The sequence below is a fragment of the Giraffa tippelskirchi genome, chromosome 6 (assembly GCF_054371585.1).
Source record: "Giraffa tippelskirchi isolate mGirTip1 chromosome 6, T2T-mGirTip1v1.2.pri, whole genome shotgun sequence".
In the NCBI taxonomy this organism is placed as follows: Eukaryota; Metazoa; Chordata; class Mammalia; order Artiodactyla; family Giraffidae; genus Giraffa; species Giraffa tippelskirchi.
This window is the reverse complement of record NC_137280.1, coordinates 80,553-96,212: the sequence shown is the minus strand read 5'-3', so window position 1 is coordinate 96,212 and position 15,660 is coordinate 80,553. Positions and strand designations below refer to the sequence as shown.

The 15,660-nt window shown below is 43.1% G+C and overlaps 1 long non-coding RNA gene across 1 annotated transcript in view; it reads left to right on the top strand.

Annotated features, from left to right (window-relative positions):
- LOC145508618 (uncharacterized) overlaps positions 1-15,660 on the top strand; it is a 152,277-nt gene that overhangs the window by 70,088 nt on the left and 66,529 nt on the right. The window lies entirely within an intron of this gene.

Below are 15,660 nucleotides of genomic sequence, written 5' to 3'. Positions count from 1 at the left end.
ATATTGTAGTAACACTGATATACTATGTGTTGTTGGTGGCAGGTGAACCGAATGTATTTTCTATTTTGTTGTTGTTGTTCAGTCGCCAAGTCATGTCTGACTCTTTTTGTAGGAGCATTCCCTTTTCGCCAGGCCCTGTTACACTAGTAAAACATCTATTTGTGTATACATAAGCGTACATAATTACAAATGTCTAGGTGCATAGATATATAAATGTCCAGATTGATAGTGATATAAATATCTAGGTACATAGATATATAAATGTCTATATGCATAGATGTATAGATATATAAATATCTAGATGCATAGAAACATAAATATCTATATACATAGACATATAAATGTCTATGTACATAAAAACATAAATATCTATGTACATACAGATATAAATATCTATTATAGATACATATAGACATAGATATTTATATACATAGACATATAAATATCTGTATACATGGAAGAGGTTACACAGTGGAAAACGCAAGAGACAACCTTATGGACAAAATAAGAGATACAGATAATGGCATTTATAAGAGCATCCTAGGAGAGAGAAACATAAACAATTTCAAACAAAGAGAACAAAGCTAACCACGATTCCTGTAACTAGTTTTAATCAGGTGGCAATAAAACAAGTCCACAGGGGAGTCAGTAGATGATGGCAAAGTCTGGAAAGGGTCAGATAGTGAAAACAAGTTCAATGTTTCATCTTTGTTTACAAAGTATACCTTATCAATTTATGGATTCATAATGTTGATACCTCCTTAAGTATGTATCATCCTATATATATCCTCACATGCCCACATTCAAACTGTTTCAACTCAAATCATTCCAAGCATAACTCCAACTTGTTGCAACTCTGGTTAGTCAGTTGTTGCAATTTCACGAAAAAGGCACATTGTGATTCTTTCGTATAGACCAGTAAAGGCTAGGATTTCTGTCTAATGTTTTTTTAGAGGCCTTAGAAATCATTGAAAATTTCAACTCTTCTCCCTGCTTCACCTTGTTCTGAATCAATTGATATGGGAAAAGCTATGGAAAGAGTGTTTAATATAATCTGAACTCACCAGGTATCTATTATTTGGTATATATGAAGATCTGAGAAGTAGACTTTGATGGATATGAAAAGAAATATTGTGGATGTAGAACATAATTAGAAATTGTGAGAGTCATTTGACCAGAGAACAATCACAATGGATCAACTTTATTTCCCACACCCATGAGGACAAGTTTATCTTGGTAATAAGATCAGCAACTGAGGAGTTAAAGTGTTATCACTGTGAAAAATGATTATGAAAAGAAATCTATGAAATGTTCTCATAGATAGAACACAACTTTCCAAGAGGCTTTACATTTCAGGTAAATGTTTTATTATTTGAAACCTTGAGTGGATTACAGACTTTGTGTAAGTTTTACAGACCGTTCAAAGTAACATTCTATTCCATCCTGGAATGAATACATCATTTTTTGATTCATGCCCTTGTGACACACTTAATCAGACTTGGAGACAATCTATGTTGGAGAGTGCTCTGAACCAATTTGTGCATACCAGCTGCAGATCTGACAAGAAACAGTTACTCTCACGTGGTTGTTGCTGTTCAGTTGCTAAGTTGTGTCTGACTCTTTGTGACCCCATGGACTGCAGCACGCCAGGAATCCCTGTCCTTCACCATCTCCTGGAGATTGCTCAAACTGCTGTCCATTGAATTGGTGATGCCATCCAACCATCTCTTCCTCTGTCGTCCCCTTCCCCGTTTGCCTTCAATCTTTCCCAGCATCATGGTCTTTGCCAGTGGGTCGGCTCTTCACATCAGGTGGCCAAAGGATTGGAGCTTTGGTTTCAGCATCAGTCCTTCCTATGAATATTCAGGACTGATTTCCTTTAGGATGGACTGGTTTGATCTCCTTGCAGTCCAAGGGACTCTCAAGAGTCTTCTCTAGCACCACAGTTTGAAAGCATCAGTTCTTTGGTGCTCTGCCTTCTTTGTGGTCCTACTCTCACATCCATACATGACTACTGCAAAAACCAGTGGCTTTTACTCTCACATATGGGATATCAAATTTGCTTTTACATATTGCCTACTATATTTAGACTCTTGGTTCATACTTCATGTAACCATGAGGTGTTGTATTTAAATCCAATTTGAAACAAAGCTTTAAGAATGTTTTGCCTACCAGTAGCGTTCTATTTTCACCAGTACCTCTTACCTTGGTGTGACATCTGAAAACTCAGAAATTCTTACATGTTGATATGAATGTCAATTTCATTTTAGCAGAGTTTGAACAGAGAAGTGAAAAAATCAGGATGCCTATTTTATCAGATTTCTACAGGCAGAAAATTGAAGCTTGTTGCTGTTCAGTCACTCAGTCGTGTCCAACTCTTTGCGACCCCATAGATATCAGCACGCTGGGGTTTCCTGTCCTTCACCATCTCCCAGAGATTGCTCAAACTCATGTCCATTAGGTCGGTGATGCCATCCAACCATCTCATCCTCTGTCATCCCCTCTTCTTCCGCCCTCAGTGTTTGAAATTGAAATTGTCAGAAGGCAGAGTTCATGCAGCTTATGGGCTCCTTGACTCAATCTTTTTGCAGGAATTTTCTTATTTATTTTTTCAAGTGTGACCTTTCCTTCATATAATAGCAAATAACAGAATTAGAAGAAACTAATTTGAAATGATGGATTGTTTCTACCGTGACAATCTGAACACAAAGGAACCAGTGGGAACCGCAAAGATCTGGGGACCAGGCTTTTAAGAATATTTTAGGTTGGCAAATAATAACAATATGCTTTCAATTTCAACAATTTTTATTCTGATAAAGAATATCCTTTTCTAGAAGTCTTCCAGTGTGGCTGCTTCCTGCTGGAAGCCTTGGATGATGGAATCAGGGCACTTTCTGTCTGTCTGTACAGGACCCTGGGCTCAATTCTAAGAAATCCCTGGATCTCCCCTGGATCCTGACCGCCATGTTCTCAAAGATACTGGTAACGGTTTGATTTTGCCTGTTGAAGTGTTTAATAACAAAGATTCTTTCAGTTTCCTGGTGTGGGTGACATGTGGAGTGATGGTTTTTTCTTTAAGAAACTTACTTGCTAGTTCCCACATGAGGGTGAGGCCCCTGTCCAACGATGAGAGACCCTGCATGTGTGTGACCTGTGCCTCCAGGGAGAGCAACCTTATGCTAGTTTAAACCTGACCACATTCTGCCTACATGGTAGATTTAGACCTCCCTAAGTCTTCTCTAGGGGCTTCTCTGGTGGCTGAGATGGTAAAGAATCTGCATGCAGTGCAGGATACCTGGGTTTGATCTCTGGATCAGGAAGATCCCCTGGAGAAGGGAATGGCAACCGACTCCAGTATTCTTGCCTGGAGAATCCCATGGACAGAGGAGGCTGGAGGGCTACAGTCCATGTGGTCACAAACAGTCAGACATGTCTGAATGATGAACACCTTGACTTTTCAAGTCCTGTCTGCACTGATTATGTTTAGACAAGACTGCGTGCTTTCTACAATGATTCCATGTCTTGCCTATTGAAATAGTGTGAGAATATTGACACCGACTATGTTCTGTGTGCACTAGGACGTGGAGACCTGGGTGCAGACTGGGCCTGTCCTCTGTCCTCGATAACTCTGTGCCTGTGTCCGAATGTCAGTGCTCAGAGGCCTGGGGGCTGGAGCTGAGGTGGGCTCCTCTGGGTAACGTGCCCTCCTCTGAGTGGGGTTCCGTGGCCCTCGCAGGGGTCAGGGCTGCAGTAGGGCACTTAGTCTTTCCTCCTGCCAGGTTCACCTGCCCTGGGGCTCACGGAGACACCTCAGGTGGGCTACCTGGTAATTAGTCCCATTTTCCAGCACATTCAGTTTGAGTAGGAAGGCAGGTTCACCTGGTAAATTGATTCCGGGGTACTTGGATGAGGCAGAAAACCAACGGGCAGCAGGTGAGGTTGCTCATGTGATCGCCTTCCCGTCGGCCGTCCCTGCTCAGCAGAGACCAGTCCTGCCCCTCGTCTCCTAGCCCCGTGCCTGGTGTGTTTTCTCAACCCCTCAGTGGGAAAACGAAGGACCGAGCCTGCTGGAACCAAGGTAGTGTGTTCAACATTATCGTGACAGCTGTAAAAACAGTATCAGACAGAACCAAAGGGCGGGAGGGGAGGACTTCCCTGGGACAAGTATGGGGAGAGGAGACCCTATGCTTCTTTATACCATCCTAGGAGGTTCCAGGAACCCACTCATTTCCGCCTTAGGGGCCCAGGCAGCAGAGACCTGGTGTCCTAACCAAGAGTTATGCGACCCCAGATGCAGGGTCCGGGGATTGTGTGAGTCTCACCCCATCCACGTGGGTCCGGATCCCCTACTCGGAGATCCTGTGTCTGCTCTTGCCCCTCGGAGATTCCCAACATCTGAATTGAGGGTGTTGCCCTGATTAACCTGTTGTCCTTTTTCGTCTCTTCATCTTGGGACATTCACATGAGGTCAGCCACCTTTGAATGGGTTGCTGCTCTGTGTTCTGCTGAGTGAAAACCTTTGGTGGTGTCATATTAATGTCATAGCATATCACATATCTAACCTATAGGGTCGCCACTGTCTGGGGTTCCCTAGATGGATTTCAGGTAATTTAATTTTTATTTTCTATTGGAGTCAAGTTGATTTTCATTGTTTTGTTAGTTTTAGCGGTACAGAAACTTAATTTGATTTTACATAGAAGCATATCTATTCTTTTTCCATTTTTTTCCTCGTATAGTTTATTACAGTCTGTTCAATAGAGTTCCCTGTTCTATTCACTAGGTCCTATTTGATTATTAATTTGTTAGATATTAGTGTGTATAGTTAATCCTAAACTCTTAATTATCCCTTCTTTCTAACTTTCTTTTGATAATCATAGTTTGATTTTCTCAGGCTGTGAAGTCTGTTTTGTACATTAATTCATTGGTATGAATTTATAGATTGCACCTGTAAGTGATATCTCATGATATTTATCTTTCTCTCTGAGTTCCCTCACTTACTGTGATGATTTCTTAGTCCATCCATGCTGCTGACAGCATCCTTATTTCATTCTATTTTATGGTTGAGTAGTATTCCAGTGTATAGATGTACCCTCTAGTCTTCATTATTCTGTCAGTGGACCTTTTGGTGGATTCCATGTCTTGCTTATTGAAATAATGCTGCCCTGAAAATCAAGGGGCATGTGTCATTTTGGAGGATGATTTTCTGTGGACCTGCGCTTCCCTTGTGGCTCAGCTGGTAAAGAATCCGCCTGCAGTGAGGGAGATTTGGGTTTGATCCCTGGGTTGGGAAGATCCCCTGGAGAAGGGAAAGGCTACTCACTCCAGTGTTCTGGCCTAGCGAATTCCATGGACTGTATAGTCCATGGGGTTGCAAAGGGTCAGACACGACTGAGCTAATTTCCCTTCACTTTCTCTGGACCTAAGCCAATGAGTGGGATTGCAGGGTCATATGATACCTCTATGTCTTGTGTTTTGTGGAGGCTCCATGCTGTTTTCCATAGTGGCTTCACCATTTACATTCTCAAAAAGATTGTAGGAGGATTTCATTTTCTGTATATTCTTAGCAAATCTTTTATTTTATTTATTTATTTTATCTTTATTCTTTATAGATCATTTTGATGATGGCCATTGTGACCAGCATGAGGTGATACCTTATGGTAGTTTTGATTGGCATTGATTTAATAATTAATTATTGGTGTGGAGTATCTTTCCATGTGCTTTTGTTATTTTGTACTTTGTGAGTACAATTTACCTCTTGAAAATGGCTTCTTGAATCTAGGCGCTGTTTAGAATTCTTTTCTGATGAAATACCCGGGACATTTCTTGAGGGCAGATGTCATTTAAAGCCCTGTCAAACTTGTGACTATTTAGAGCCCTTCAGCACCTGTTTTCTGGCTTCCCTGCTTACTCAGTGGTAAAAGAATCCACCTGCAATGCAGGAGACTTTCAGGAGAACTGGGCTCAATCCCTGGGTTGGGAAGATCCCCTGGAGAAGGGAATGGCAAACCACTCTAGTATTCTTGCCTAGAGACTCCCATGGACAAAGGAGCTTGGCTGGCTACAGTCCGTGGGGTTGCGAAGAGTCAGACACGACTGAGCAACTAGAGAACAACAACTGCACCAGTTTTGACATGTAAATTTTGATCCGCACCAGCTAATTACTCCCCCACCTCCTGCCACCTTTCCATTTGGCCACCTTTCCATAAGTTTCTGAGTCTGTGGATCTGTTTGCCTTTTGTAATGACATTCATTTGTATCCATTTTCAGATTCCACAGAAGTGATACTCTCTATCATCTGTCTTTCCCTTTCTCAGTTATTTCACTTAGTTTGATCTCCTCTAGTTTCTTCCCTGTAACTGGAAATGGCGTTATTTCATTCTTCTTTATGTCTGAGCAATATTGCATTGTGTATATGTGCCTCATATACACGTATAAACTTAAGTTGCTCCCCTGTCTTGGCTGTTTCTCTGTGTCCGTCTGTCTGTCCTTGATCACTGAAGTCGCTCTCCTGTCTTGACTGTGTATGTACCTCATTTTCTGGATCCGTCTGTCTGTCCTTGTTCACAGAATTTGCTCCCTTGTCTTGGCTGTGTATGTACCTCATTCTCTGTGTCCGTCTGTCTGTCCTTGCTCACTGAATTCGCCCGCCTGTCTTGTCTGTTGTACCCAGTGTATATGTACCTCATTTTCTGTGTCCATCTGTCTGTCCTTGCTCACTTAAGTTGCCCCTGTCTTGGCTGTGGGTGTGCCTCATTCTCTGTGTCCATCTGTCTGTCCTTGCTCACTGAAGTCGCTCCCCTGTCTTGACTGTTGTACCCGGTGTATATGTACCTCATTCTTTGTGTCCGTCTGTCTGCCCTTGCTCACTGAAGTCGCTCCCCTGTCCTGACTGTTGTACCAAGTGTGTATGTACCTCATTCTCTGTGTCCGTCTGTCTGTCCTTGCTCACTGAAGTTGCTCCCCTGTCTTGACTGTTGTACCTGGTGTATATGTACCTCATCTCTGTGTCCATCTGTCTGTCCTTGCTCACTGAAGTCGCTCCCCTGTCCTGACTGTTGTACCCAGTGTGTATGTACCTTATTCTCTGTCCGTCTGTCTGTCCTTGCTCACTGAAGTCGCTCCCCTGTCTTGACTGTTGACCCAGCACTGGCGTGATCTGTGGAGTGCAGTGTCTTTTAAAATGTTGCTTTTTTCCCTTGATCTCCTTCTAGGTGTTGGATTTCTGGGTCACCAGGTACTTCTATGTTTAGTTTTTAAAAGAACCACCATAATGTTCTCCCTGATTGGTGTACCAATTTACATTCCCACCCACAGTGTTGGAGGGTTTCTTTCTCTCCACACCCTCTACAAAATTTATTGTTGTAGGTTTTTGATGTGGCCATTCTGACCAATGTGAGGTGATGCCTCATTGTACATTTGATTTGCCTTTCTCCAAGACCTAGTGATGCTGAGCATCTTTTCATGTGCTTTATGACCGTCTCTATGACTTCTTTAGAGAAACATGCATTTAGACCTTTGGCTGATATTTTTGTTGAGTTTTTTTTTTCTTTAGCTGAGGTGTACTAATAATTTGTATGTGTTGGAGAGAAAGTTCTTGTGGAATCAACCCTGAATATTCATTGGAAGTGGAAGGACTGAAGCTGAAGCTCCAAACTTTTGGCCACCGGAGGCGAAGAGTCGACTCATTGGAAAAGACCCTGATGCTAGAGAAGATTGAGGATGGGAGGAGAAGGGGCAGCAGAGGATGAGGTGGTCGGACGGCCTTACCCACTCGACAGACGAGTTTGAGCAAACTCCTAGAGACAGTGAGGGACAGGGAAGCCTAGCGTGCTGCAGCCCATGGGGTCACAAAGAGTCAGACGTGACTTAGCAACTGAACAACTACAAAAACCTGGATCTCCCTGAATATTAACTGCCTAGCAATTCAGCTGGCATTTAATATTCAGCTGCACACTATTAAAAGACAAAAAGATATGACACTGAAAAATGAACCCCCCTAGTTGGTAGGTGCCCAATACGCTACTGGAGAAGAGTGAAGAAATAAATCCAGAAGGAATGAAGAGGCTAAGTCAAAACGGAAACAGTTGTGGGTGTGTCTGGGGGTGGAAGTAAAGTCCGATGCTGTAAAGAGCAATACTGCATAGGAACCTGGAATGTTAGGTCTATGAATCCAGGTAAATTTCATGTGGTCAAGAAGGAGATGGCAAGAGTGAACGTTAACATTTGAAGAATAAGTGAACTAAGATGGATGGGAATGAGTGAATTTAATTCAGATGACCATTGTATCCACTACTGTGGGCAAGAATCCCTTAGAAGAAATGGAGTAGCCCTGATAGTCAACAAAAGAATGTGAAATGCAGTACTTGGCTGCAGTCTCAAAAACAACAGAATGATCTCTGTTCATTTCCAAGGCAATTCATTCAATATCAAAGTAGTCCAAGTCTATGCCCCAACCTCTAATACTGAAGAAGCTGAAATACCGAGTCTATGAAGACCTACAAGACCTCCCAGAACTAAGGCCAAAAAAAGATGTCCTTTTCATCATAGGGACTGGAATGCAAGTTTTCTATGAAATCTCTACTTTTCCCCCCCAACTTTGTGCCTTAGAAGGTAGAGCAGAGTGGTGAGCATCAGGTCCATGTGAGTTATTTATATCAGATACACTTTTCTGTGACTATAAACAGGAAGATAGGGGATAAATTTTATGAATTATCTCTTAGAGACAAAGATTTCTGTGCATATGTTGAAGGAAGGAATGAAGGAAGGCAGGCAGAGGATTTTCCTTGTGGATTACTTGTTACATATATTGATTTCTTGTCAATTTAGGTATGGACCTCCTAATGCATCCCATCCCTTCACTTTAATTTTTTTCTGGAACCATTTGTTTAATTTGAATTCTCAGAGTCTCTTTCAGAATTGCAAATTTGTTGACTTGCACATCTATTTTTTAGTTTACCTGGACAATACCTCATACACCATGTTCTACCTCTGCCTTAGTGTATGATCCTTCAAACTCCATCCCTGTGACTACCAGTGTCATAATTCCCTAACTTCAGCAGCAGTTTTATATGACTGAGAAATAGTCTACCGTATACATGCAGCACATCTTCTTATTCAGTTGCTCAGTCGTGTCCGAATCTTTGTGACTCCATGGACTGCAGCATGCCAGGTTTCCTTGTCCATCACCAATGCCCAGAGCTTGCTCAAACTCATGTCCATTGAGTTGGTGATGCCATCCAACCATCTCACCCTCTGTCGTCCCCTTCTCCTCCTGCCTTCAATCTCTCCCAGCATCAGGGTCTTTCCCAATGAGTCAGTTCTTCGAATCATGTTACCAAAGTATTGGAGTTTCAGCTTCAGTATCAGTCCTTCTAAAGAATATTCAGGACTGATTTCCTTTAGCATTGATTGGTTTGGTCTCTTTGCAGTCCAAGGGACTCTCAAGAGCCTTCTCCAACACCACAGTTCAAAAGCATCAATTCTTTGGCATTCAGCTTTCTTTATGGTCCAACTCTCACATCCATACATGACTACTGGAAAAACTATAGCTTTGACTAGATGGACCTTTGTCGGCAAAATATTGTCTCTGCTTTTTAATATGCTGTCTAGGTTGCTCATAACTTTTCTTTCAAGGATCAAGCATCTTATAATTTCATGGCTGCAGTCACTATCTGCAGTGATTTTTGGAGCCCCCCCAAATAAAGTCTGTTAGTTTTCCATTGTTTGCCCATCTATTTGCCATGAAGTGATGGGACCAGATGCCATGATCTTTGTTTATTGAATGTTGAGTTTTAAGACAGCTTTTTCACTCTCCTCTTTCACTTTCATCAGGAGGCTCTTTAGTGCCTCCTCACTGTCTGCCAAAAGGGTGGTGTCATCTGTGTATCTGAGGTTATTGATATTTCTCCTGACAATCTTGATTCCAGCTTGTGCTTCATCCAGCCCAGCATTTCACACGATGTACTCTGCATATAGTTAAATAAGCAGGTTGATAATGTACAGCCTTGATGTACTCCTTTCCCCATTTGGAGCCAGTCCATTGTTCCATGTCTGGTTCTAACTGTTGCTTCTTGACCTGCATACAGATTTCTCAGGAGACTGTTCAGATGGTCTGGGATTCTCATCTCTTGAAGAATTTTCCACATTTTGGTGTGATCTGTACAGTCAAAGGCTTTGGCGTAATCAATAAAGGAGATGTTTTTCTGAAATTCTCTTGATTTTTCTATGATCCAATGGATATTGGCAATTTCATCTCTGGTTCCTCTGCCTTTCTAAATCCAGCTTGAACATCTGGAAGTTCATGGTTCATGTAGTGTTGAAGCCTGGCTTGGAGAATTTTGAGCATTACTTTGATAGCATGTGAGATGAGTGCAATTGTGTGGTAGTTTGAGCATTCTTTGGCATTGCCCTTATTTGGGATTGGAATGAAAATTGACCTTTTCCAGTCTTGTGGCCACTGCAGAGTTTTCCAAATTTGCTGGCATATAGAGTGCAGCACTTTCAAAGCATCATCTTTTAGGATTTGAAATAGCTCAGCTGGAATTCTATCACCTCCACTAGCTTTTTGTAGCAATGCTTCCTAAGGCCCAGTTGACTTCACATTCCAGAATGTCTGGCTCTAGGTGAGTGACCACACCATCGTGGTTATCTGGGTCATGAAGATCTTTTTTGTATAGTTATTCTGTGTATTCTTGCCACCTCTTCTTAATATCTTCTGCTTCTCTGAGGTCCATACCATTTCGGTCCTTTATTGAGCCCATCTTTGCATGACATATTCCCTTGGTATCTCTAATTTTCTTGAAGAGATCTCTAGTCTTTCCCATTCTATTGTTTTCTTCTATTTCTTTGCATTGATCCCTGAGGAAGGCTTTTTTTTTATCTCTGCTTGCTCTTCTTTGGAACTCTGCATTCAAATGGGTATATCTTTCCTTTTTTCCTTTTCCTTTCACTTTTCTTCTTTTCACAGCTATTTGTAAGGCCTCCTCAGACAACCATTTCGCCTTTTTGCATTTCTTTTCCTTGGGGAAGGTCTTGATCCCTGTCTCCTGTACAATGTCACAAACCTCCATCCATAGTTTTTCAGACACTCTGTCTATCAGATCTAACCCCTTGAATCTATTTCTCACTTCCACTGTGGAATCGTAAGGGATTTGATTTAGGTTATACCTGAATGGTCTAATGGTTTTCCTTACTTTCTTCCATTTAAGTCTGAATTTGGCAATAAGGAGTTCATGATCGGAGCCACAGTCAGCTCCCGGTATTGTTTTTTGCTGACTGTATAGAGCTTCTCCATCTTTGGCTCAAAGAATATAATCAATCTGATTTCGGTATTGACCATCTGGTGATGTCCGTGTGTAGAGTCTTCTCTTGTGTTGTTGGAAGAGGGTGTTTGCTATGACCAGTGCATTCTCTTGGCAAAACTCTGTTAGCCTTTGCCCTGTTTCATTTTGTACTCCCAGGTCAATTTTGCCTGTTCCTCCGGGTATCTCTTGACTTCCTACTTTTGCATTCCAGTCCCCTATGATGAAAAGGACATCTTTTTTGGGTGTGAATTCTAGAACATCTTGTAGGTCTTCATAGAATAATTCAATTTCAGCTTCTTCAGCATTACTGGTTGGGGCCTAGATTTGGAACTGTGATATTGAATGGTTTGTCTTGGAAATGAACAGAAATCATTCTGTCATTTTTGAGACTGCACCCAAGTACTGCATTTCCAACTCTTCCGTTGACTATGAGGGCTACTTCATTTCTTCTAAGGGGTTCTTGCCCACAGTAGTAGATATAATGGTCATCTGAGTGAAATTCACCCATTAGAGTCCATTTTAGTTCACTGAATCCTAAAATGTTGATGTTCACTCTTGCCATCCCCTGTTTGACCACTTCTAATTTACCTTGATTCCTGGACCTAACATTCCAGGTTCTTATGCAATATTGCTCTTTATAGCATGGGACTTTACTTCCATCACCAGTCACATCCACAACTGGGCATTGTTTCCACTTTGGCTCCATCTCTTCATTCTTCCTGGAGTTATTTCTCTCCTCTTCTCCAGCAGCATGTTGGGCACCTACTGACCTGGGGAGTTTATGTTTCAGTGTCCTATCTTTTTGCCTTTTTGTACCGTTCATGGGATTCTCAAGGCAAGAATACTGAAGTGGTTTACCATTCCGTTCTCCAGTGGACTACATTTTGTCAGAACTCTCCACCATGACCTGTCTGTCTCGGGTGGCCCTACATGGCATGGCTCATAGTTTCTTTGAGTTAGACAAGGCTGTGGTTGTTGTGATCAGTTTAATTAGTTTTCTGTGTTTTGGATTCTACCTGAACTATCTATCTGGATTCTACCTGAACAAACAGAAAAGGCCTTGAGTCTCACTACTATTTCCCCATAGAGCATCACACAAACACCCAATCCAGACTCATCATTTTAGGGTCCACAGTACACTACTGAGGGTGCTTCTATGCCAGGAGGCAGCGTTGTCAGGAAGGAGGCTTGAGCTAAGATCCCCAGGACCAGCAGAGGTGAAGACTGGCTAAATTTTGCCTTGAAATTTCTAGCGGCCTCGATCCCACAATGTAATTTTGTCCCAGCCTGACACAGCACACACTAAACCTTTAAAAATTGTTCACTGCCAGACTGTTTTGACCCCACCCCAGTTTAGCAGTGGGACTCAAGCCTGCTCGGCCTCCAGGGATGCTGTAGCGTCCCAACTTAGGGAGGTCGAACGTCATATAGTAGACACTGCTTTCCTTCCCTTTTCTTTAACATCTTGCCAATACTACCCGCAGCATAGTCCAATTGACTTGCTGTGATGGTTGTCACTGCACAGTCGCCTGATTCACGTATGAAATCATCTATGGGTTTTCTCTATGGTGTTGGGGAGACTATCTGCCTTAGGAGGTCGAGCTTAGTGGTGAGCATCAGGTCTTCATGCCTTTTATACTTCAGGTTCCCTTTCTTTTTTTTTTTGCCAGTGGAAAGCAGGAAGATAATAGATAACTGGTATGGATCATCTCTTAGAGCTACGGAGTTGTATGTATGGATGGAAGGGAGGAGGAAACGGTACAGCCCACGTGGGTGATTCATTACAGGTACAGATCTGCTTTAGCTTTGAGTACTTACTTGCTTATTTGTTCCAGGCCGTGCTCTTTCTTTCTTTCCAAAACCCTTTTTTTGACTTCGAATTCTCAGCATCTCTTCCTGGGATGTCAGTTTGTCGCCTTCTCTCTCTGTCCTCACTTGGCCTAGACTAGACCTCATATACCCAGTTCTTCCTCTGACTGACTGACTACTCTTGGCCTCTGATCCTTCATGGGCCATCCATCCGTGTCTCCCAGGGTTGGAGTTCCCTACTTTCCATATCTTTTTTTTCTGTGAGTGAGAAACCATCTACCGGCTCTGTGTACAACATTTTCTTTAAGCTTCAGTCTCTCATTGGGGATTTTGCAGGCTGTGCATCTAGGCTCCTGAAGGAAGCAGTGCTGGCGGTCTGTTGGGGTGCATATGCCTTTTGATCGATGGAGCTCTCAGGATACAGGCCAAGGTGTGGGAATGACATAAGGCCTGACTTGAGAGTGTTTCTTTCAGGCGTTCAGAGTCTGCTGTCTCCCTTCTAGCGGCTGCTGTCAATGGGTGCTCCCAGCCACAGTCCAGGGTGGTTCTTCTTCCTCCAGACTCTCTGCCACGTTGATTGCCTATAGCCTTGCCATGTTGGCATTTGTGAATGTTGCAATGTGACTTCCCATTGTCCTTTCGATTGGCATTCCTGCGTTAATCAGGGATGCTGAACGCCTTGTTTGGTGGGGGAGGTTGAGTGCATCTGTGCTTTCTGGTTTTTTCTTTCTTTCTTCTCCTTTAAGGGTGTCAGGGCGATTTTCCTTTGGCAGTTGGCTTCCTGAACATCAGCTGCCATTCCGTGGGGGCAGCTGGCTGGAAGGGAAGCTCAGGCCTTGTGGATTGACCTGAGGTTCCTGTTGTCATGTTGTAGTTACAAGAAAGGGCCACAAGGTGGCAGCACTTTCCCATGCCCACCTTTGGATCCTGGGGGCAAGCAGAGCCTTAGGGCCAGCTGGCTTCCTGGCTGTGTAATAAATGAGTGGGATGTGCCTGAGCAAAGAAGATTGGCCTGAGTCTCACCCCTTTCCCCCTACAGCATCTCACAAACAGCCCTTCCAGACGAGTCCCTTCAGGGTCCACAGTGCACTGCTGGGGGTTCTTAGGAGTTAGAAGGCTGCATTCTCAGGCAGGAGGCTGGAACTGGGCTTCCCAGCACCAAGAGAGGGAGAGGCTGCCTGAATAACCCCAGTTACGCAGATGACAGCACCCTTATGGCAGAAAGCGAAGAACTAAATAGCGTCTTGATGAAAATGAAAGGGGAGAGTGAAAAAGCTAGCTTAAAATTCAACATTCAAAAAACGAAGATCTTGGCATTCGGTCCCATCACTTCATGGCAAATAGATGAGGAATCAGTGGAAGCAGTGCGAGTGTTTTTTTTTTTTTTTTCCCTTGAGCTCCAAAATCACTGCAGTTGGTGACTGCAGCCATGAAATTAAAAGACGCTTCCTCCTTGGAAGAAAAGCTATGACCAACCTAGACAGCACATTAAAAAGAAGAGACATACTTTGCTGACAAAGGTCTGTCTAGTCAGAGCTATGGTTTTTCCAGTAGTCATGTAGGGACATGAGAGTTGGACCATAAAAAAACTGAGCGCTGTGGAATTGATGCTTTTGAACTGTGGTGTTGGAGAAGACTCTTCAGAGTCCCTTGGACTGGAAGGAGATCCAACCAGTCCATCCTAAAGGAAATCAGCTCTGAATATTCATTGGAAGGACTGATGCTGAAGTTGAAGCTCCAATACTTTGGCCACTTGATGGGAATACTGACTCACTGAGAAAGACCCTGATGCTGGGAAGGATTGAAGGCAGGAGGAGAAGGGGATGACAGAGGATGAGATGGTTGGATGGCATCACCGACTCAGTGGACTTGAGTTTGAGTTAGCTCCAGGAGTTGGTGATGGACAGGGAGGCCTGGTGTGCCGCAGTCCATGGGGTTGCAGAGTCGGACATGACTGAGTGACTGAACTGAACTGAACTGAGGCAAAAAGGGCCTGACTTCCTCAGCTTTACCCTACTCTGGCGATCCCAGAACCTCTTATTTAAAAATAGGAATTTTGCTTTGGCTCGATTTATAAATTGAAAAAGGTCTGTGCTGAATACCTTATACAATCTTTGAAGGCATAAAAATTTAACTCTGAAGTTACAGAACATAGAACTTCCTAAAAGAAATTTCCAGCCAGTGAAGAGGGGAATCCTGTAGGGTCATGCTTTGAGAACTGCACCCCCTCCCATGAGGAGTCCAGGGGCTTATATAAGACGAGGGCTTGCAGTCAGGACTTAGTGATGGGGAACAGAGGTGTTAGGATCTTGTCAAAAACAGTCCTGGGCTGGTGTCAATAGCCCAGTAATTGAGTCTAGCAGTTCAGTGACTCTGTGGCCTTTCTGATATGTAACTACAAGGGAAAGGGAGTGTTGTGAGGATAAGCAAAGGATAAGATGTACAACACTGTGTCCTTACATGGCAGGGAGAGAGACAGAGAGACACACAGGCAGAGCAGACAGTCTTTTAGAGAGAATTTGCTGAGAACAGAGGACTGAGGTAGGGA